Here is a 23,114-nt window from a genome sequence, read left to right on the forward strand (position 1 = left end):
GTGGGTTGGTACCTGGGACTTCGATGTTGTGGCTATTACGGAGACATGGGTAGAACAGGGACAGGATTGGCTGTTGCAGGTCCCAGGGTTTAAATGTTTTAGTAGGGTCAGAGGTGGGGGTAAAAGAGGGGGAGGTGTGGCATTGCTTGTCAAAGATAGTATTACAGCAGTGGAAGAAAGGACGATGGATGAAGACTCGCCATCTGAGGTAGTTTGGGCTGAGGTTAGGAATAGGAAAGGTGAGGTCACCCTGTTAGGAGTTTTTTACAGGCCTCCTAATAGTCCTAAAAACATAGAAGAAAGGATTGCGAGGATGATTCAGGAGAAGAGTGAAAATAATAGGGTGGTTGTTATGGGGGCTTTAACTTTCCTGATATTGATTGGAAAAGCTATAGCTCAAGTTCGTTAGATGGGTCAGTGTTTGTCCAATGTGTGCAGGAGGGTTTCCTGACACAATATGTAGATAGGCCAACAAGAGGTGAGGCCCTACCGGATTTGGTTCTGGGTAACGAACCAGGCCAGGTGTTAGAATTAGAGGTAGGTGAGCACTTTGGGGATAGTGACCATAATTCGGAGACTTTTACTCTAGTGATGGAGACGGATAAGTATGCACTGCAGGGCAAGAGTTATAGCTGGGGGCGGTGAGGCACGACTTAGGATGCGTGGCTTGGAAAAGTAGGCTTCAAGGCAAGGGCGTAATTGATATGTGGAGCTTGTTCAAGGAGCAACTATTGAGTGTCCTTGATAAGTATGTACCTGTCAGGCAGGGAGGAAAGGGTCGTGTGAGGGAGCCGTGGTTTAATCAGGAATTGGAATCCCTTGTTAAATGGGAGAGGGCGGCCTATGTAAAGATGAGGCGTGAAGGTTCAATTGGGGCGATTGAGAGTTATAAGGTAGCCAGGAAGGACCTGAAGAGAGAGCTAAGAGCAGCAAGGAGGGGACATGAAAGGTCCTTAGTTGGTAGGATTAGGGAAAACCCAAAGGCTTTCTACAGGTATGTGAAGAATAAAAGAATGACTAGGGTAGGAATAGGTCCAGTCAAGGATAGTAGTGGGAAGTTGCGTGTGGAGGCTGAAGAGATTGGGGAGACACTGAATGAATACTTTTCGTCAGTATTCACTCAGGAACAGGACATTGTTGTCGATGTGAGTACTGAGTCACAATTAATTAGAATGGATGGCTTTGAAGTATGTAGAGTAGAGGTGTTGGAAATTCTGGAAAGGGTGAAAATAGATAAGTCCCCTGGGCCTGATGGCATTTATCCTAGGATTCTCTGGGAAGCAAGGGAGGAGATTGCAGAGCCATTGGCCTTGATTTTTATGTCCTCTTTGTCTACAGGAGTAGTGCCAGAAGACTGGAGGATAGCAAATGTGGTTCCCTTGTTCAAGAAGGGGAGTAGGGATAACCCTAGTTACTATAGGCCGGTGAGTCTCACTTCTGTTGTGGGCAAAGTCTTAGAGAGAATTGTAAGGGATAGGATTTATGAACATTTGGATAGGAATAATGTGATCAAGGATAGTCAGCATGGTTTTGTGAAGGGCAGTTCGTGCCTCACAAACCTTATTGAATTCTTTGAGAAGGTGACTAAGGAGGTGGACGAGGGGAAAGCGGTAGATGTGGTGTATATGGATTTTAGTAAGGCGTTTGATAAGGTTCCCCATGGTAGACTACTGCAAAAAATACGGAGGTATGGCATTGAGGGTGAGTTGGAGGTTTGGATTAGGAGTTGGCTGGCTGGAAGAAGACAGAGGGTAGTAGTTGATGGTAAAGGTTCATCTTGGAGTGCCGTTACTAGCGGTGTTCCGCAAGGATCTGTTTTGGGACCATTGCTGTTTGTCATTTTTATAAATGACCTGGAGGAGAGGTTAGAAGGTTGGGTGAGCAAGTTTGCGGATGATACGAAAGTTGGAGGAGTTGTAGACAGTGAGGAAGGATGTGGCAGGTTACAGCGGGATATAGATAAGCTGCAGAACTGGGCAGAAAGGTGGCAAATGGAGTTCAATGTAGCTAAGTGTGACGTGATTCACTTTGGGAAGAATAACAAAAAGATGGGGTACTGGGCTAATGGTCGGATACTTGGTAGTGTGGATGAGCAGAGGGATCTTGGTGTCCATGTACACAGATCTTTGAAAGTTGCCACCCAGGTAAATAGTGCGGTGAGGAAGGCATATGGCGTACTGGCTTTTATTGGTAGAGGAATTGAGTTCCGGAGCCCTGAGGTCATGTTGCAGTTGTATAAAACTCTGGTGCGGCCGCATCTGGAGTATTATGTTCAGTTTTGGTCGCCATACTATAGGAAGGATGTGGAGGCACTGGAACGGGTGCAGAGGAGGTTTACCAGGATGTTGCCTGGTATGGTAGGAAGATCGTATGAGGAAAGGCTGAGGCACTTGGGGTTGTTTTCATTGGAGAAAAGAAGGTTTAGGGGTGACTTGATAGAGGTGTACAAGATGATTAGGGGTTTAGATAGGGTTGACAGTGAGAATCTTTTTCCACGTATGGAGTCAGCTATTACAAGGGGGCATAGCTTTAAATTAAGGGGTAGTAGGTATAGGACAGATGTTAGGGGTAGGTTCTTTACTCAGCGAGTCGTGAGTTCATGGAATGCCCTGCCAGTAGCAGTGGTGGACTCTCCCTCATTATGGGCATTTAAGCGGGCATTGGATAGGCATATGGAGGATAGTGGGCTAGTGTAGGTTAGGTGGGCTTGGATCGGCGCAACATCGAGGGCCGAAGGGCCTGTACTGCGCTGTATTCTTCTATGTTCTATGTTCTATGATGGAAAAGGATAGACCAGATCTAAAAGTTGAAGTTCTAAATTGGAGAAAGGCCAATTTTGATGGTATTTTAGACAAGAACTTTCAAAAGCTGATTGGAGGCAGATGTTCGCAGGTAAAGGGATGGCTGGAAAATGGGAAGCCTTCAGAAATGAGATAACAAGAATCTAAGAAAGTATATTCCTGTCAGGGTGAAAGGGAAGGCTGGTAGGTATAGGGAATGCTGGATGACTCAAGAAATTGAGGGTTTGGTTAAGAATACGAAGGAAGCATATGTCAGGCATAGACAGGATAGATCGAGTGAATCCTTAGAAGAGTATAAAGGAAGTAGGATATACTTAAGAGGGAAATCAAGAGGGCAAAACGGGGACATGAGATAGCTTTGGCAGATAGAAGTAAGGAGAATCCAAAGGGGTTTTACAAATACATTAAGGACAAAAGGGTAACTAGGGAGAGAATAGGGCCCCTCAAAGATCAGCAAGGCGGCCTTTGTGTGGAGTTGCAGGAGATGGGGGAGATACTTAACAAGTATTTTGCATCAGTATTTACTGTGGAAAAGGACATGGAAGATATAGACTGTAGGGGAATAGATGGTACATCTCTATGACTCTATAACTCTATCTGCAAACCTACTAACTATACCGCTTATGCTCACACTCAAATCATTTATGTAAATGACAAAAAGTAGAGGACCCAGCACCGATCCTTGTGGCACTAGAATACTCGTAATAAAGAAGAGAGTGGTCCTGAGGGAAGATTACTAAACTGGGCCCAGGCCAATTATATCAAAATTAGGCAGGAGCTGGGAAATGTGGATTGGACACAGCTATTTGAAGTAAAGTCCACATTTGAGATGTGGGAGGCTTTCAAAGATAGATCAAAGATAGTGCAGGATAGGCATGTCCCGTTGAAGGCAAAGGGTAGGAAGGGCAAGATTTGTGAACCGTGGATGACAGGAGAAACTGTACAACTAGCCAAGAGGAAAAGGAAAGCGTACAGAAGGTCCAGGCAGCTAAGAACAGAACGGGCCCTGGAGGAATAGGACAAGTCTTAAATGAGGAATCAAGTGGGCTAAAAAGGTTAATGAAATAGCTTTAGCGAGCAGAATTAAGGAGAATCCTAAAGCATTTTATTCTTATACAAGAAGCAAGCGAGTAACTAGAGAAAGGATTGGTCCACTAAAGGATAATGAAGGAAGGCTGTGTGCCGAACCTGAGAGAATGGGTGAGATTCTGAATGATTACTTTGCATCAGTGTTCACTGAGGAGAGGGACATGATGAATGTTGAGATTAGAGATAGACGTTTGATTAGTCTGGATCACGTTGGCATAAGTAGGGAAGATGTGTTGGGTAGGCTAGAGGTTATTAAGGTGGACAAATCCCCAGGACCGGATGGGATCTATCCCAGGTTGCTGAGGGAGGCGAGAGAGGAAATAGCTGGGGCCCTGACAGATATCTTTGTAGCATCCTTAAACACAGGTGAGGTACCAGAGGACTGGAGGGTTGCTCATGTTGTTCCCCTGTACAAGAAGGGTACTAGAGATATTCCAGGTAACCTGTGAGCCTGACGTCAGTGGTGGGAAAGTTGCTGGAGAAGGTACTGAGGGATAGGATTTATTTATATTTGGAAAAGAATGGGCTTATCAGTGATAGGCAACATGGTTTTGTGCCGGGGGAGATCGTGCCGTACCAACTTAATAGAATTCTTTGAGGAAGTGACCAAGTTGATAGATGAAGGAAGGGCTGTTGATGTCATATACGTGGACTTTAGTAAGGCGTTTGATCAGGTTCCCCATTGTAGACTAATGGAGAAAGTGAAGTTACATGGTGTGCAGGGTGTTCTAGCTGGGTGGATAAAGAACTGGTTGAGCAGCAGGAGACAGAGAGTAGTAGTTGAAGGGAGTTTCTCGAAATGGAGAGAGGTGACCAGTGGTGTTCCACCGGGGTCAGTGCTGGGGCCACTGTTGTTTGTAATATACATAAATGATCTGAAAGAGGGCACAGTTAGTCTGATCAGCAAGTTTGCAGATGACACAAAAATTGGTGGAGTAGCAGAAAGCATAAGGGACTGTCAGAGAATACAGGAGGATATAGATAGACTGGAGAGTTGGGCGGAAAAGTGGCAGATGGAATTCAATCCAGACAAATGTGAGGTGATGCATTTAGGCAAGTCTAATTCTAGAGCGAATTATACAATGAATGGAAATGTTGATGGGCAGAGAGATCTGGGAGTGCAGGTCCATTATACCCTGAAGATTGCTGCACAGATGGATAGAGTGGTCAAGAAGGCATATAGTATGCTTGCCTTCATTGGACAGGGTATTAGCAAGTCTTGTTAAAATTGTACAGAACATTGGTTAGGCCACATTTATAATACTGTGTACAATTCTGGTCGCCACGTTACCAAAAGGATGTGGATGCTTTGGAGAGGGTGCAGAGAAGGTTGACGAGGATGTTGTCTGGTATGGAAGGTGCTAGCTATGAAGAGAGGTTGAGTGGGTTAGGTTTGTTTTCATTAGAAAAAAGGAGATTGAGGGGGGACCTGATTGAGGTTTAAAAAATCAGGAAGGGTATAGACAGGGTGGATAGAGACAAGCTTTTTCCCAGGGTGAAGGATTCAATAACGAGAGGTCATGCTTTCAAGGTGAGAGGTGGAAAGTTTAAGGGGGATACACGCAGCAAGCACTTCACACAGAGGGTGGTGGGCGTTTGGAACGCGTTGCCAGCAGAGGTGGTAGAGGCAGGCACGGTAGATTCATTTAAGATGCGTCTGGACAGATGCATGAGTAGGTGGGGAGCAGAGGGAATCAAATGCTTAGTAATTGACCGACAGGTTTAGACAGTAGATTTGAATCGGCTCAGGCTTGGACGGCCGAAGGGCCTGTTCCTGGGCTGTAAATTTTCTTTGTTCTCACTCCACTGGTCACAGGCCTCCAGCCTGAAAAACAACCCTCCACCACCACCCTCTGTCTTCTACCTTTGAGCCAGATCTGTATCCAAATGGCTAGTTCCCCCTGTATTCCATGAGATCTAACCTTGCTAATCAATCTCCCACGGCCAACCTTGTTGAATGCCTTACTGAAGTCCATATAGATCACATCTACTGCTCTGCCCTCATCAATCCTCTTTGTTCCTTCTTCAAAAAACTCAATCAAGTTTGTGAGACATGATTTCCCATGCACAAAGCCATGCTGATTATCCATAATCAGTCCTTGCCTTTCCAAATACATGTACATCCTGTCCCTCAGGATTCCCTCCAACAACTTGCCTACCACCGAGGTCAGGCTCACTGGTCTATAGTTCCCTGGCTTGTCTTTACCACCCTTCTTAAACAGTGGCACCACGTTAGCCAACCTCCAGTCTTCCGGCACCTCACCTGTGACTATCGATGATACAAATATCTCAGCAAGTGGCCCAGCAATCACTTCTCTAGCTTCCCACAGAGTTCTCAGGTACACCTGATTAGGTCCTGGGGATTTATCCACTTTTAACCATTTCAAGACATCCAGCACTTCCTCCTCTGTAATCTGGACATTTTGCAAGGTGTCACCATCTATTTTGCTACTTTCTATATCTTCCATATCCTCTTCCACAGTAAATACTGATGCAAATTATTCATTTAGTATCTCCCCCATTTTCTGCGTCTTCACACAAAGGCCGCCTTGCTGATCTTTGAGGGGCCCTATTCTCTCCCTAGTTACCCTTTTGTGCTTAATGTATTTGTAAAATGACACCAAACTTGGGGGTGTTGTGGACAGTTAAGAAGGTTACCTCAGATTACAACAGGGTCTTGACCAGATGGGCCAATGGGCTGAGAGGTGGCAGATGGAGTTTAATTCAGATCAATGCGAGGTGCTGCATTTTGGGAAAGCAAATCTTAGCAGGACTTATACACTTAATGGTAAGGTCCTAGGGAGAGTTACTGAACAAAGAGACCTTGGAGTACAGGTTCATAGCTCCTTGAAAGTGGAGTCACAGGTAGATAGGATGGTGAAGAAAGCGTTTGGTATGCTTTCCTTTATTGGTCAGAGTATTGAGTACACGATTTGGGAGATCATGTTGTGGCTGTACAAGACATTGGTTAGGCCACTATTGGAATATTGCGTGCAATTCTGGTCTCCTTCCTATCGGAAAGATGTTGTGAAACTTGAAAGGGATCAGAAAAAATTTACAAGGATGTTGCCAGGGTTGGAGGGTTTGAGCTACAGGGAGAGACTGAACAGGCTGGGGCTGTCTTCCCTGGAGTGTCTGAGGCTGAGGAAGTGGTGGAGGCTGGTACAATTGCAACATTTAAATGGCATCTGGATGGGTATATGAATAGAAAGGGTTTGGAGGGATATGGGCCGGGTGCTGGCAGGTGGGGCTAGATTGGGTTGGGATATCTGGTCGGCATGGACGGGTTTGACTGAAGGGTCTGTTTTTGTGCTGTACATCTCTATGACTCTATGACTAGTTTTAAAGATGCAAAATAGTCCAAAAAACATTCCACTCACAATATTGTTCAAGTTCTTACCATTCCTCCCATTGTACATGTAACATCTGGCTGTGATATGAGTTTTCAACTTGATCATCTCGAATTCCAAACAGCCTGGAGTTATGAAGCAGTGTTATGTTGATTTTATTTCCTTTGAAATAGCTTCGAAACAATCCAGATAACATTGTCCACGAGCCAAACAATCAAACGCAAGGCTCATTTAGCTGATTGTCAGCCAGCTCAAACTCTGTGAAATTGCCCAGTACATGCACAGAATGTAATAATTTGGAGATTTAATTTAATTGGCTTCATTTGTGAACAATATGAAATCCAGAATTTTACAATTTTTAAGAAATATAATTACAGCAGCCTCTCATCAGTGACCTAGAGCAAAAAGATCAACCCTATTCAGAACAATTGTCTTCCAGAGTCCTGTTAATTTAAATATGATTCTGAAATTGTTACCAATTCAGCAAAGGCTCAATCTGGCTAATCTATCATGCCATCTTGATTTAAAAACTTTTAGTGATGTCTTGTTTTGGGATACATTAGTTTCTTGGTAGAATATTCAACATTAATATGCCATGTTGTATTTCAGAAAAGAACAAAATGCATTTTAATTCTGACTGTCACATAGAAGCACAGAAACTTGGAACAGGAATAGGCCATTTGGCTCTTTGATCCTGCTCCACCATTCAGCTGTGATCCTGACTGATCATCCAGCTCAGTCCCCTGGCCCACTTTCTCCCCACATCCTTTGATCCCTTTAGCCCTAAGAACTATATCTAACTCCTTCTTGAAAACATTCAATGTTTTGGTCTCAACCACTTTCTGTAACAAAGAACTCCAGTCTCCCCATCTCTGGCTGAAGAAATCTCTTCCCATCTCAGAACTGACTGGCCCATCCCATATCCTTAGACTGTGACGCCTGGTTCTGGACTCCCTGGTCATTGGGAATTTCCTTTTTGCATTTACCCCTGCCTCGTCTTGTTACATTTTTTTTAGGTTTCTGTCAGATTCCCCCCCTATCCTTCTAAACTCCAGTGAATATATTGACAACCAATCAGTCTCTCTACATACATCAGTCCTGCCATCCCAGGAATCAGTCTGGTGGACTTTCACTGCACTCCCTTCATTGCTAGAACATCCTTCCTCAGATAAGGAAACTAAAACTGCACAAAATACTCCAGGTGCGGTCTTACCGAAACCCTGTATAATTGCAGCACGACATCCCTGTTCCTGCACTCAAAGCCTCATGCTATGTAACCAACATACCATTTGTCTTCTTCACTGCTTGCTGCTCCTGCAGGCTTTCTTTCACTTTCAAGGACACCCAGTACTCATTACACCTCCCCGTGTCCCATGATACACCTCCCCGTGTCCCATGATACACCTCCCCCGTTCCATGATACACCTCCCCCTGTCCCATGATACACCTCCCCCTGTCCCATGATGATACACCTCCCCCTGTCCCATGATGATACACCTCCCCCTGTCCCATGATACACCTCCCCCTGTCCCATGATGATACACCTCCCCCTGTCCCATGATACACCTCCCCCGTCCCATGATACACCACCCCCTGTCCCATGATACACCTCCCCCGTCCCATGATACACCTCCCCCTGTCCCATGATACACCTCCCTCTGTCCCATGATGATACACCTCCCCCGTCCCATGATACACCTCCCCCTGTCCCATGATGATACACCTCCCCCGTCCCATGATACACCACCTCCTGTCCCATGATCCACCTCCCCCTGTCCCATGATACACCTCTCCCGTCCATGATACACCACCCCCTGTCCCATGCTACACCTCCCCTGTCCCATGATACACCTCCCCCTGTCCCATGATACACCACCCCCTGCCCCATAATACACCTCCTCCGTCCCATCATGATACACCTCCCCCTGTCCCATGATACACCTCCCCCTGTCCCATGATACACCTCCCCCGTCCCATGATACACCTCCCCCTGTCCCATGATACACCTCCCTCTGTCCCATGATGATACACCTCCCCCATCCCATGATACACCACCTCCTGTCCCATGATCCACCTCCCCCTGTCCCATGATACACCTCTCCCGTCCATGATACACCACCCCCTGTCCCATGCTACACCTCCCCTGTCCCATGATACACCTCCCCTTGTCCCATGATACACCCCCCCATCCCATGATACACCTCCCCCTGTCCCCTGATGATACACCTCCCCCTGTCCCATGATACACCTCCCCCTGTCCCATGATACACCTCCCCCTGTCCCCTGATGATACACCTCCCCCTGTCCCATGATACACCTCCCCCTGTCCCATGATACACCTCCCCCTGTCCCATGATACACCTGTCCCTGTCCCATGGATATGAAAAAATTAATGGCAGTGAAGATAAGCAATCATTAGACGTCAGCAGCTCAGAATGTGCTGTGTCACACAGTACAGGATATTTATCTCAACTTCGTCCAAGAGAATAGCCACAACAATGGAATAAAACAGACAATAACAAAAACAGAAGGTGCTGGAAAAGCTCAGCAGGTCTGTGAAGAGAAATCAAAGTTAACGTTTCAGGTCCAGTGACCCTTCCTCAGCATTCAATTCTTGTTTTATTTCTGCATTCTCAATCAAGTTCACCGCTGAGATTGCTGGTGGATGAGTTGGACAGTATGAGGTCCAAAAGTTGAATCTTTAGAACATATCAGCTTCATAAGTTTAGAAACAAAGCTGCTGATAGGTCAGATAGTTGGCTGCCCAATCTCCATTTTAACATTGTTAATATTCCATCAAGGTGACTGATCAAGATAATCTTCTTTTAAATGACTTGGCCTGTTTGGGGTGTTAACCTAAACCAATATGAGCCATTGGTGCCTTTGCACAAGATGGTGACCATGGTTTTCCAAGGGACTGGTTACCACTGATCAGCAGATCTTTATGGCCTTTTAGAAAGATTCCCATGCCTGGCCTTTAAAGGATACATTACCGTGAAGATTGGCCAACAAAATAATTGATAGCAACAATAGAGACACATGATGACCAGTCCTTGGCTGTTAATTTGAGAGCTCCATTAATCTCTCCAAATATACAACAGAAATTTCAAAACACTCATGTGGAGCCTTTGAGGTGGAACTTTAATTTATCTGATGTAAACTTAACAGAAAGTAAGTCAGAGTCCAAAGCTGCCAAGATCACCAAAAGTAAGTGAACTGGTCATTCAGCTAATGTGGTTATTCTCAGTATGATGTCGATGCTAAGAATTGTGGGGAGGACAAGTTAAAAATCACACAACACCAGGTTATAGTGCAACAGGTTTGATTGGAAGCACGAGCTTTCGGAGCATTGCTCCTTCATCAGGTGGTAGTGGAGGGCTCAATCCTAACACACAGAATTTATAGCAAAAATTTACAGTGTGATGTAACTGAAATTATACATTGAAAAATTGTTTGCCTGTTAAGCCTTTCATCTGTTAGAATACCGTGATAGTTTCACTTCTTTCATGTGTAAATCACAAAACCTTTTTTTAAAAAAGTTGCATTCTCAGGTTAGCTGTTAACAATGGTGATAGCTAGACAATATGTTGAATATGTTCAGATCAAAGTAAGATTGCAGGGTAAACAAGGAAGGTTTGAAAGGAGGATCAAATTGCAGCAGAGGCTGGAATGTGTTCTGAAAACAACAAATGCTGGAGATCACAGTGGGTCCGACAGCATCCAGGGAGTGAGAGCAAGCTAACGTTTTGAGTTGAGATAACTGTTCATCAGAGCTGACATGAAGTGTGGAGGGGGCAGCATTTATGCTACAGTTGGGCGGGGGGGGGGGGGGGGTGGAAGTGTTTGGGGATTTTAGAGTGCTGACTTAGAAAAGATGTTGATAGTTCCGATTAAATATTGGAATGTGAGAACGGTATGTCTAACTGCCAGACTGGAAAGGCCAGACAGTCCCACTGGGATGGAGGAGGGGAGACAGGACATGGTAACAGAGAATGTAACAAGTAACATAAGATGAAATGCAAGAAACAGGACCTGGTACAATCTGAAGTGTTGAATTCAATATTAAGTCCAGAAGGCAGTAAAGTGCCTAGTCTGAAGATGAGATGTTGTTTCTCCAGTTTGCGCTGGGACTCACTGGAACACTGCAGCATGCCGAGGACAGACATGTGGACGGCGGAGCAGGACGCTGTGTTAAAGTGACCGGCTATGGGAAGGTCAGGGTCATGCTCGCTCACATTCTGGAGGTATTTTGCAAAGTGGTCACCCAGTCTGCATTTGGTTTCTCCAATGTAGAGTAGGCTGCATTGGGTGTAGTGAATACAATACACAAGAGTGGGCAAGGTACAGGTGAAATGCTGCTTCACCTGGAAAGACTGTTTAGGTCTTTGAATGCAGAGCAGAGAGGAGGTGAAGGGGCAGGTATTGCACCTTCTGCAGTTTCATGGGATGGTGTCATGGGGATGAGGAATGATGTTAGTGGTTGTGGAATGGACTGGGGGTCCCAGAGGGAACGATCCCTGTGAAATGCAGACAGGGGGAGTGAGGGGAAGATGTGTTTGGTGGTGGCATTCTGCTGGAATTGTCTGAAATGGTGGACAATGATCTTTTGAATGCGGAGGCTGGTGGGATGAAAAGTGAGGACAAGGGAAACCCGATCTCGCTGTTGTGAGCGATGGGAAGGGGCAAGGGTAAAAGCATGGGTGATAGGTCAGGAGTGTTTGAGGGGCCTGCCAACCACAATGGGCAGGAAACCATGGTTATGGAAGAAGCAAGCCATGGCAGTGACGCTGTTTTGGAAAGTGGCATCATCCAAATAGATACAACGTTGGCAAAGGAACTGGGAGAATGGGATGGAGTTCTTGCAGGATGTGGGGGTGTGACAAGCGGAGTGAAGGTAGCTATGGGAGTCAGTGGCTTTGTAGCGGATGCAAGTGGACTGTTTATTCCTCAAAATGAAAACGGAGAGGTCAAGGAAAGGAAGGGAAGTGTCAGAGATGGACAATGTGGAAATTATAGAGGAGTGGAAATTGGAGGCAAAATGAACAAAATTTAACAGTCCAGGCAGGAGCATGAAGCAGTACTGCAGTATTTGATGTGTTGAGAAAATGTTGCGGGAGAGAGCCAGTGTAGGACTGGAACAAGGATTCTTCCACATATCCCATAAAGAGGCAGGAATAACTAGGACCCACGTGGATGCCCACAGCTACTCCTTTGACCTGGCAGAAGTGAGATGAATTAAAGGAGAAATTGTTCAGTGAGAGGAGGAGAAGGGGGAGGGTGGTGGTGGATGGGGATTATATCGGCCATCCTTGAGGAAGAAGCCGAGACCTCTCAGACCGTCCTGCTGGGGAATGCAGGTATAGAGGGATTGGACATCCATGGTGAACAGCAGGCAGCTAAGGCCATGGAACTGGGAATTGTCAACATGGCAGAGGGCATCAGAGGAGTCATGGATGTTGTTGGGCAGGGTCTGGACAAGTGAAGAGAGGATGGTGTGAAGGTAGGAGAAAATGAACTCAGTGGGATAGGAACAGGCTGATATGGGTTGGTGGGACAGTCTGTGGATTTTCAGAAGGAAGTCGAAGCAGGGGTTGGGAGATTACTCGGTTGGAGGCAATGGGGTGGAAGATCTCCGGAGGTAATGATATTGGTAAAGGTCCTGGTAACAATGGCTTGACATTTGGATGTGGGGTCATGGGCCTGAGGAGACTTGAAAGTAGCATTATGATCTTCAGATCAAAGAATAGGCTCAAAGTTAAAGGAAATTATTTGTATTTCTATTGGAAACCAGTTTAATTATAAAAACAAAATACTGCAAATGCTGGAACTTTGAAACAAAAAAATACATAAAAGTGCCAAAACTATTCAATTCAAACTAGCAGCATCTGTGCAGAGGGAACTACATTTGATGAATGATAGAGAATCAGGCCATTTGTCCCATCCTGCTCCTGCTGGTTTTAATGCTTCAAGTCTGTGACCTTTCAATGGAACCCAGACACAGGAACATTTGTTAATTGTCTCGACTTCTTCTTGTTTTTGAACATCGTGGCATTCTGGGCCCTGAAACTTCACAGAGACTTCTCAGTTTGAAGAAATGTTTCATTGCCATGAAATGGGATTGTACCTCACTGTTTGCTGAGGATGATTAAACAACACTAAACTTAATTCCATTATTTCAATCCTAACGGTGGTCATTTAAACTCTCTAAAATGCCAATAACATACAATACAGAAATGAAGATACTTGGAATATGTTAAGTTCATTCTGCAATGTTAATTGTACATGTCATTCAGTTTCTAACCTCTAATCCTTCACGATGAAATCCTTCACAGTTGATGCCTTCACCTCCATCTCAATGGTACCACGGTAACTCAATAAGTCATCAGCATTTGTTGCAAACAATTTTTTCCAAGACTAGTGGGAAAATAGAAATCATCTCATGCTGAGCATTATACACACAATTTTAGACTAACTTGTCAAAGTCTGTGGATAAATCCTTTTGATAGCAGTTACATTCTCACACTGAAATGAATTGGAGTAAGTTAATGATATCAAAACACAAACAGATGAATGCTGAAAATAAGTAGCCAGATATTAATCAGTGCTATCTCTGTACGGTGTATACAATACATGATCGTGCTGGAAATAATACAGCTGGGAATCGATTGTGGATACTGGATACCCAGGAGTGATTACAGAGCAAACAGTAATCTCATTAAGGAGTCCAGCAGAAATTGTAAACTGCGAGAGTGAAGCTCAAATATTTCATAAACATCAACATTAAGATATGGTCTTGTAATCAATTCTGTGAAGCTCATGAATATTTGTTACTCCTCTGATCTTGTCGCCATTGTATACTGTCATGGACTGGATGCTCCGATCCTCATTGATGTTCATACCAATTAATGATTTCATATGATTATCACTTAACAATTTGACAGTGATCAACAACTGTCAGCAGAAAAGAATCCAATCCAGATAGACTACATTCAATATTGCCAGCCTCACCTTGCCCAGACTGACATTGAATAACCATATTAGAAAATAATCCAATCAAAATACATTCCAGTCACTCTCCCTGGAATGGGGTATGTTCTAATAGGTTAAAAGAGCAACCACCAAAATAAATTCCAATCACAAATTGACTAGATTACAACAAAAGAAAAGACTATCAGCTAATGGTCACTCAATCTACTTTTTTGCTTTATTCACTTCAACAACATTTTTCAACATCACAAGAGTTGTTAAATATATTTTTGAAAATGTTTGATGTCAAAGGAATCGATTTTTTGTCTTAGCGAGAGGGTACTAATCACATTCCACATTAAAACTAACCCAGAGCTGGGGTGAAACAATCATAAGATAATCAAATCCCTTACCTTAAGATCTTTTATAAAGTCTGGCTCATTACATCGCACTAAGTCCAGAATTGCCTGCTTCCTTGTGGGCTCCATCACAAACTGTTCCAAAAAGCCATCCTCTAAGCATTCCATGAATTCCCTTTCTTTGGATCCACTGGCAACATTATTCACCCAGTCCACCTGCATATTGAAGTCCCCCATGATCACCGTGACCTTGCCTTTCTGACATGCCTATCTATTTCCTGGTACATCCTGCGTCCCTGGTCATGACCACTGCTGGGACGTCTGTACATAACTCCCATTATGGTTTTTTTTGCCTGTGGCTTCTCAACTCCACCCACGCAGGCTCCACATCATCTGACCCTATGTCATTCAGTGCCATAGATTTAATTTCATTCTTAACTAAGGCAACCCCTCCCTTCTGCCCACCTCCCTGTCTTTTCGATAAATTGTAAATCCTTGGATGTTTAACTGCCAGTCCTGAACGCCCTGCAACCATGTTTCTGTGATGCCTACCACATCATAATCATTCACGATGATTTGTGCCGTTAATTCATCTACTTTGTTATGAATACTACAAGCATTCAGGTAAAGCATCTTAATGCTAATTGTCTTATCCTCATGATTTCCATCATCTCGTAATATGTCCTAAGTTATCCTTCCTTTTTGCTTCATTCCTTGTCTACCTTGAACTTAAACCCTGCACACATGCTAACCTGCTGCTTATCTTTCTACTCGGCTTCATACTCCCTGTCACTTTCCCTTTCCCTTCCCCCCGCCGACTCACAAGTTTAAAGTCCTAGGGACCACCCTATTTATCCTTTTCACTAGATCACTGGTTCCAGATCGGTTCAGGTGGAGACCGTCCCATTTGTATAGATCGCACCGGTACTAAAACTGATGCCAATGCCCCATGAAGTGGAATCCCTCTTTCCCACACCAATCCCTTAGCCACGTGTTTACTTCCCTAATTTTCTTATCCCTATGCCAATCAGCCCGTGGCTCGGGCAGTAATCCAGAGATTACTCTCGAGGGTCTGTTCTTCAATTTCCTTCCTAGTGCTCGATAATCCCCAAACAGGTCCTCCACCCTAGCTTTGCCTATGTTGTTAGTCCCAACGTGGACCACAACAACTGGATCCTCCCCCTCCCGCTCCAATATCCTTCCAAGCTGTTCGGAAATGTCCTGCACCCTGGTACCAGGCAGGCAACACACTATGTGGGACTCCCAATCCAGCTCACAATGGATACTATCTGTCCCCCTAATTATAGAATCTCCTATAACAACCACTTGTCTTTTTGCTCCCCCCCTTGAATGGCCTTCTGCCCCATGGTGTCGTGGTCAGCTGGCTCATCCTGTCCACAGCCCTTTTCCCCATCCATACAGGGTACCCACAGCATTACATGCTGGAAAGTCCTCAAAAGTTGGTAATTTTTATTTTTATTCAGCAATAACCCCAAGTGAAGAACAAAAACCGAAACGAGAAAGCTGCATTTGTGTGTGGGACGACCCAGGGCTCACTTACCTATTGAGCCCCAGCAGATTGCCAGTCAGTGATTGATCACATTGTCCAGCTCACACCTACTGGAGCTGGGAAACTGTTCAATCCTGTCTGGCCTCTTGTGCCAATATTGCATTGCTCCATCATTCCTCCTGCTCAATGTCCTCATCATCTGCCTCGGAAGATGGTTGTCATTCTCTCAGCTCTTGCAGAGTCCATCACAACAGCTGTTTTCCTGTACAGCACAGCGATGAAGGATTATACAGCACGATCTGCCTGGAGAGTACTGCAATGCTCCCTTCAAAATGATCCAGACATTGGAACCTTAAATTTCGGGAGACCATCTTCTGCTCCAGCATGGCCCTAGTTAGGGAATGGACCATATTGTACCTACACGCGGCTGCAGGTAGGGGACGGAGTAATTGCTTCATTCGTGACAGGTGCCCTTGTGATCCAGTAACTATCCTTGGCAGGCATCTAGCCTTTACACCAAACCAGGAACCTGCCAGCTCTCTTCTGAACGGTCAGACTGCACTTAAATTGTTAGCTCTGTTTCTCTCTGCACAGAAGCTGCCAGACCTGCTGAGATTTGCTGTCTTTTCCTGTTTTTTTTCAGAATTCTCAAGGATATAGACATCACGGCAGATCCTATAAATCCTACAGGAGGCAATCGCCTGGTGGTATTATCGCCTGGTGGTATTATCGCCTGGTGGTATTATCGCCTGGTGGTATTATCACTAAACTATTAATCCAGAAATTCTGCTCAGCATTGGGTCCCCCCAGGGTCACTCAGCTCCTGACCTCATTTCAGCCTTGGGTCAAACATGGACAAAAGGGCTGAATTCCAGAGGGGAGGGGAGAGGGACAGCCCTTGGCATCAAGGCTGCATTTGACCAAGTGTGGCATCAAGAGCCCTCACAAACTGGAATAAATGGGCATCATGGGGCAACTCACTGCTGGTTAGGATCATACCTGACACAGAGGAAGATGGTTGCGGTTGTTGGAGGTCAGTCATCTCAGCTCCACGACATCTCTGCAGGAGTTCCTCAGAGTGGTGTCCTAGGCTTAACCATCTTCAGCTGCTTCATCAATGACCTTCCCTCCATCATGAGATCAGAAGTGGGGATGCTCACTGATGATTGCACAACGTTCAGCATCATTCACAACTCCTGACACACTGAAGCAGTCCGTTTCTAAATGCAGCAAGATCTGGACAATATCCAGGCTTAGGCTGACAAATGATAAGTAACATTCGTGCCACTCAAATGCCAGGCAATGACCATCACCAATAAGAATCTACGATCACCCCTTGATATTCAGTTGTGTTACTATCATTGAATTTCCATTCTGAGGGTTACCAATGGCCAGAAACTCAATTGGACTCATCTCACAAACAATGACTACAAGAGCAGGTCAGAGGCTGGGAATCCTGCTGCAAATAACCCACCTCCTGACTCCCCACAGCCTGTCCACCATTTACAAGGCACAAGTCAGGAGTATATTGGAATACTCCCCATTTGCCTGGATGGGTGCAGCTCCAACAACATTCAAGAAGCTTGACACCATCCAGGATAAAGCAGCCCACTTGATTGGCAAGCATTCACAAACATCTACTCACTCCACCACCAATGCCCTGGAGCAACATTATGTACCACATACAAGATGCACTACAGAAATTCAGCACCTTCCTGACAGCACCTTCCAAAGACACAACCATCTGGAAGGACAAGGCAATGGATACATGGGAACACCAGTCCCTGCAAGTTCCCCTCCTAGCCACTCAACATCCTGACTTGGAAATATATCACTGTTCCTTCAGTGTCGCTGGGTCAAAATCCTGAAATTCCCTCCCTAAAGGCATCCTGGGTCAACCTACAGCTCATGGACTGCAACAGTTCAAGAAGGCAGCTCACCCCACCTTCTCATGGGCAACTATGGATGAGAAATAAAATGTCGGCCCAGGGAGTGATGCCCACTTCCCATAAATGAATAAAAAAAGGATACCTGGTACAAACATCCAAGATCTGTTGGCAATGATCAGAGATGAGGTGATTCACTCCAAACTGCTACATTGAAGTGGACAGTTGCCTTGTATGTGGGTTGAAAATGTGCCAGGATGGTACGGCTGGTGACTGTCCAATTCCATCCTCCATGGACAGTTAATCCAAGCAGTCACTGCCCCTGGGGCGTGTCATGAGATGTTGGTCACTGCTGTCCAAGGCGGTGACCACTACGTATCCATACTGAGTTTCAAACTGGAAGTTGTCACTTTCCCTCTGACACATGGCAGAATGCATATCGATGAGGTGAGATTAGATATTAATGATGAAGAAATTCATACAGACTTCTCACCGTTCACATGTGAGGTTCCTGGCTCGTTGTTGAAGACTTGCTGCAAAAGCAGAATACCTTTGCTTGATGCGAGAACTCTCAATTCTGCCTGATCTTGCCATATTTTCCCAACAGCTCACACTCATCAGGGGCTGGGAAATTTCCACCCGTGGTTCAAATGAGTCAAACAATTGGTCAGTGCTGGTGATGCCATTCTACGGCAAATACCAAATCCCATTCAAGAGATTCCTGACAAGCGCCTGGAGGATGCTGATTGCTTATGGGAAAACAATACATTCTCTAATAGCACTGCATCGCTCAGCTCCCCATCTCTTTTCCAAAAAAATACTTCAAATCAAAGCGACAGTGTTCAATATTTAACTGTTCTTTATTCTGAATAAATGTTTATTCAGCTGTTTATTTGCTGGTGTATGATCCCTCCCTTGGGGTTATTTCTTAATTAAAATGGAGCATTGAATGTAATTTCAGGACATTATGTGTAATATATAATCTAATGATGATAATATGAATGTTTGCATAAAAATTCAAACCTATAACTAGACAAAATTGATAAACAAATTAGAAATAATTAAATTCCACCTAATATTTCTTTCACAGATTGCTGTAAGCAGTGTGCAGAACACTGTTGTATCAAACCCTGACAATAAACAAGTTTCCTTTTTTCCACGAAACACAGAATAAAGAAATATTTCAAGGGAATATTTTAGTTCACGCTACTAACAGGATATCCACTGGACATCCAGACACAAAGTGCACTGGAAAATTGACAGTGTTAATCAGTGATTTCCCAGTGATTAATTGGTTCTAATTTGTTTATTAATTTTGTCTATTTATAGGTTAGAGATATGATATGAGCAGTTATTTCCTCATTTGAAGGACCTCTAATATATATAATGTGAATTTAATAACCATCTACCAACATGTAGACCTGTTCACTAATACTTTCGAAAATATCATGAGAGAAATCAATGGTGTGGTTTGCAAATCATTACTTGTGATGTCTTATAAACATATTGCTAGTTCGATTCACTCAGATAGAAGGAAGTATTAACTCAGCAACTCAGCACTGAAATATTAAATATAAAAAACCTTCAGGAGACATTATTTATTTTAAAATATGAAAATGAGTTAGTGATAATCAAATGTGACAATAAGTAATCTTGCTTATTTATCAATATTTTTGTACAGTAATTGTCTGCATTCACAAAATCATGCATCCAAATTCTCCTATCCACTCCAAAAACTCAGTAGGAACAAAAATTAACATCTGTGGGCAAAACTCACAAATCCATGATTTATAGTCTATTTTTAAACAAGCAAGTCACTCAACAGTGTCATTTCAACCACATAAGAATGCAAAGAAATGGAATCCCCAGCATTGCCCAAGGGACACCTAGCCCAATTCACCCCTGGAAAGATCTCCTCACTACCATATGGCGAGTTGTGCCATCGCTGGGAGAGCTGTCCCACAAACTAGTCAAGCATCAGCTGACACAGTCACACTGACCAAATCCTACCATCCAGGCACTGTACCAAGCAGCACTCTCCCCCTTCCTATGTGCATCCTTTCCCATCACAGAGCCTGAAGCGTGGAAAGATAAACTAGAGGAGGGTGGGGGTGGGGAGAAAGTAGCATAGAGTACAATAGGTGAGTGGGGGAGGAGATGAAGGTGATAGGTCAGGGAGGAGGGTGGAGTGGATAGGTGGTAAAGAAGATAGGCAGGTAGGACAAGTCATGGGGACAGTGCTGAGCTGGAAGTTTGGAACTGGGGTGAGGTGGGGGAAGGGGAAATGAGGAAACTGTTGAAGTCCACATTCTTGCTCTGGGGTTGAAGTGTTCCAAGGTGGAAGATGAGGCGTTCTTCCTCCAGGCGTCTGGTGGTGAGGGAGCGGTGGTGAAGGAGGCCCAGGACCTCCATGTCCTCGGCAGAATGGGAGGGGGAGTTGAAATGTTGGGCCACGGGGCGGTGTGGTTGATTGGTGCGGGTGTCCCGGAGATGTTCCCTAAAGCGCTCTGCTAGGAGGCGCCCAGTCTCCACAATGTAGAGGAGACCACATCGGGAGCAACGGATACAATAAATGATATTAGTGGATTTGCAGGTAAAACTTTGATGGATGTGGAAGGCTCCTTTAGGGCCTTGGATGGAGGTGAGGGAGGAGGTGTGGGCACAGGTTTTGCAGAGGAGGCAGGGGAAGGTGCCAGGATGGGAGGGTGGGTTGTAGGGGGGGCGTGGACCTGACCAGGTAGTCACGGAGGGAACGGTCTTTGTGGAAGGCGGAAAGGGGTGGGGAGGGAAATATATCCCTGGTGGTGGAGTCTTTTTGGAGCTGGCAGAAATGTTGGTGGATGATTTGGTTTATGTGAGGGTTGGTAGGGTGGAAGGTGAGCACCAGGGGCGTTCTGTCCTTGTTGCAGTTGGAGGGGTGGGTTCTGAGGGCAGAGGTGCGGGACGTGGACGAGATGCGTTGGAGGGCATCTTTAACCACGTGGGAAGGGAAATTGTGGTCTCTAAAGAAGGAGGCCATCTGGTGTGTTCTGTGGGGGAACTGGTCCTCCTGGGAGCAGATACGGCGGAGGCGGAGGAATTGGGAATATGGGATGGCATTTTTGCAGGAGGTAGGGTGGGAAGAGGTGTAATCCAGGTAGCTGTGGGAGTCGGTGGGTTTGTAAAAAATGTTGGTGTCAAGTCGGTCGTCACTGATGGAGATGGAGAGGTCCAGGAAGGGGAGGGAGGTGTCAGAGATGGACCAGGTAAATTTAAGGTCAGGGTGGAATGTGTTGGTGAAGTTGATGAATTGCTCAACCTCCTCGCGGGAGCACGAGGTGGCGCCAATGCAGTCATCAATGTAGTGGAGGAAGAGGTGGGGAGTGGTGCCGGTGTAATTACGGAAGATGGACAGTTCTATGTAGCCAACAAAGAGTCAGGCATAGCTGGGGTCCATACGGGTGCCCATGGCTACCCTTTTGGTCTGGAGGAAGTGGGAGGATTCGAAGGAGAAATTGTTAAGGGTGAGGACCAGTTCGGCCAGACGAATGAGGGTGTCGGTGGAAGGGTACTGTTGGGGACGTTGGGAGAGGAAGAAACAGAGGGCTTGGAGGCCCTGTCATGGCAGATGGAGGTCTAGAGGGATTGGATATCCATGGTGAAGATGAGGCGTTGGGGACCGGGGAAACGGAAGTCTTGGAGGAGATGGAGGGTGTGGGTGGTGTCTCGAACGTATGTGGGGAGTTCCTGGACTAGGGGGGAATAGGACAGTGTCGAGGTAGGTAGAGATGAGTTCAGTGGGGCAGGAGCATGCTGAGACAATGGGTCAGCCAGGGTGGTCAGGCTTGTGGATCTTGGGAAGGAGGTAGAACCGGGCAGCGCGGGGTTCCCGGACCATGAGGTTGGAAGCTGTGGGTGGGAGATCTCCTGAGGTGATAAGGTTCTGTATGGTCTGGGAGATGATGGTTTGGTGATGGGGGGTGGGGTCATGGTCAAGGGGGCGGTAGGAAGAGGTGTCCTCGAGTTGGCGTTTGGCTTCAGCGGTGTAGAGGTCAGTGCGCCAGACTACCACTGCGCCCCCTTTATCTGCTGGTTGATGGTGAGGTTGGGATTAGAGCAGAGGGATTGGAGGGCTGTGCGTTGTGAGGGTGAGAGGTTGGAGTGGGGGAGGGGGGTAGACAGATTGAGGCGGTTAATGTCCCGGCGGCAGTTGGAAATGAAGAGGTCGAGGGCAGGTAATAGGCCAGCGCGGGGTGTCCAGGTGGATGTAGTGTGTTGGAGGTGGGCGAAGGGGTCCTCGGAAGGTGGGCGGGAATCCTGATTGTGAAAGTAAGCTCGGAGGCGGAGGCGACGGAAGAATTGTTTGACGTCATGGCATGTATTAAATTCATTGATGCGTGGACGGAGGGGGACGAAGGTGAGTCCTTTGCTGAGGACTGATCATTCGTCCTCAGTGAGGGGGAGGTCTGGAGGGATGGTGAAAACTCGGCAGGGCTGGGAGCTGGGATCTGGTGTGTGTATGGAGCTGGGAGTGGGGGCGGAGCTGGTAACTGGAGTGGGTGTGGTGGTGGGGGGAATGTGGGTAGAGTCAAGAGCAGGGGTGGTGTTCCCCTCGGGGTTCAGGGGGGCAGGGATGGTGACAGTGGGATATGTGGGGGGGAGGAGCGTGTCGGCAGAATGCAGGTGAGTGGTGTTGGTGGGGGTGGAAGTGGTGGCAGACACGGCAGTGGGGAGGTGGACGTCACTGAGCATGTGACATCAGTGATGATGTGTGGGGTAGAAGTGATGTCACGTGTGGTGCATGAGGAATTGTGAGGGGCAGAAGTGGCTGTGGGAGCGGCCATGATGGGGGCGGAAGTGACATCATCAATCAGCATGGGGGTGGCAGCTGCACCAGCCGCATGGCTAATAGCATCCGAACAGTTCCAGAGGCCGGGGGAATCTTCTGGAATGTTTGAGGAGCGCTGGTTATGGAGGTGGGTAGATAAAAGGTTGTTGTACTTACATTTTTTGATGTTTGAGATGGAGTTGAAATACTGTTTGTTGAGAGTATGGATTCTCCTGAGGATGTAGTATAGAGTGGGTTCTTTGCAATTCTGAGAGAGTGTGGCCCTCAGCTGAGGCAGGGCAGACTGTAGAGAGGTTAGGTACCGGCGCATTGCTGCAAGTGTGGA

The 23,114-nt window shown here is 45.9% G+C and overlaps 1 long non-coding RNA gene across 1 annotated transcript in view; it reads left to right on the forward strand.

Annotated features, from left to right (window-relative positions):
• The first annotated feature begins 11,358 nt into the window (after window positions 1–11,358).
• LOC122563400 (uncharacterized) overlaps window positions 11,359–23,114 on the forward strand; it is a 42,829-nt gene continuing 31,073 nt past the window's right edge. The window contains exon 1 of the long non-coding RNA XR_006315577.2: window positions 11,359–11,484. This is a non-coding gene — a long non-coding RNA (uncharacterized LOC122563400). The remainder of the gene's footprint in view (window positions 11,485–23,114) is intronic.

This window comes from Chiloscyllium plagiosum, unplaced genomic scaffold, assembly GCF_037043375.1.
Source record: "Chiloscyllium plagiosum isolate Xiang-an unplaced genomic scaffold, Cpla_swu_hap1 HiC_scaffold_30, whole genome shotgun sequence".
NCBI classification, from domain to species: Eukaryota; Metazoa; Chordata; class Chondrichthyes; order Orectolobiformes; family Hemiscylliidae; genus Chiloscyllium; species Chiloscyllium plagiosum.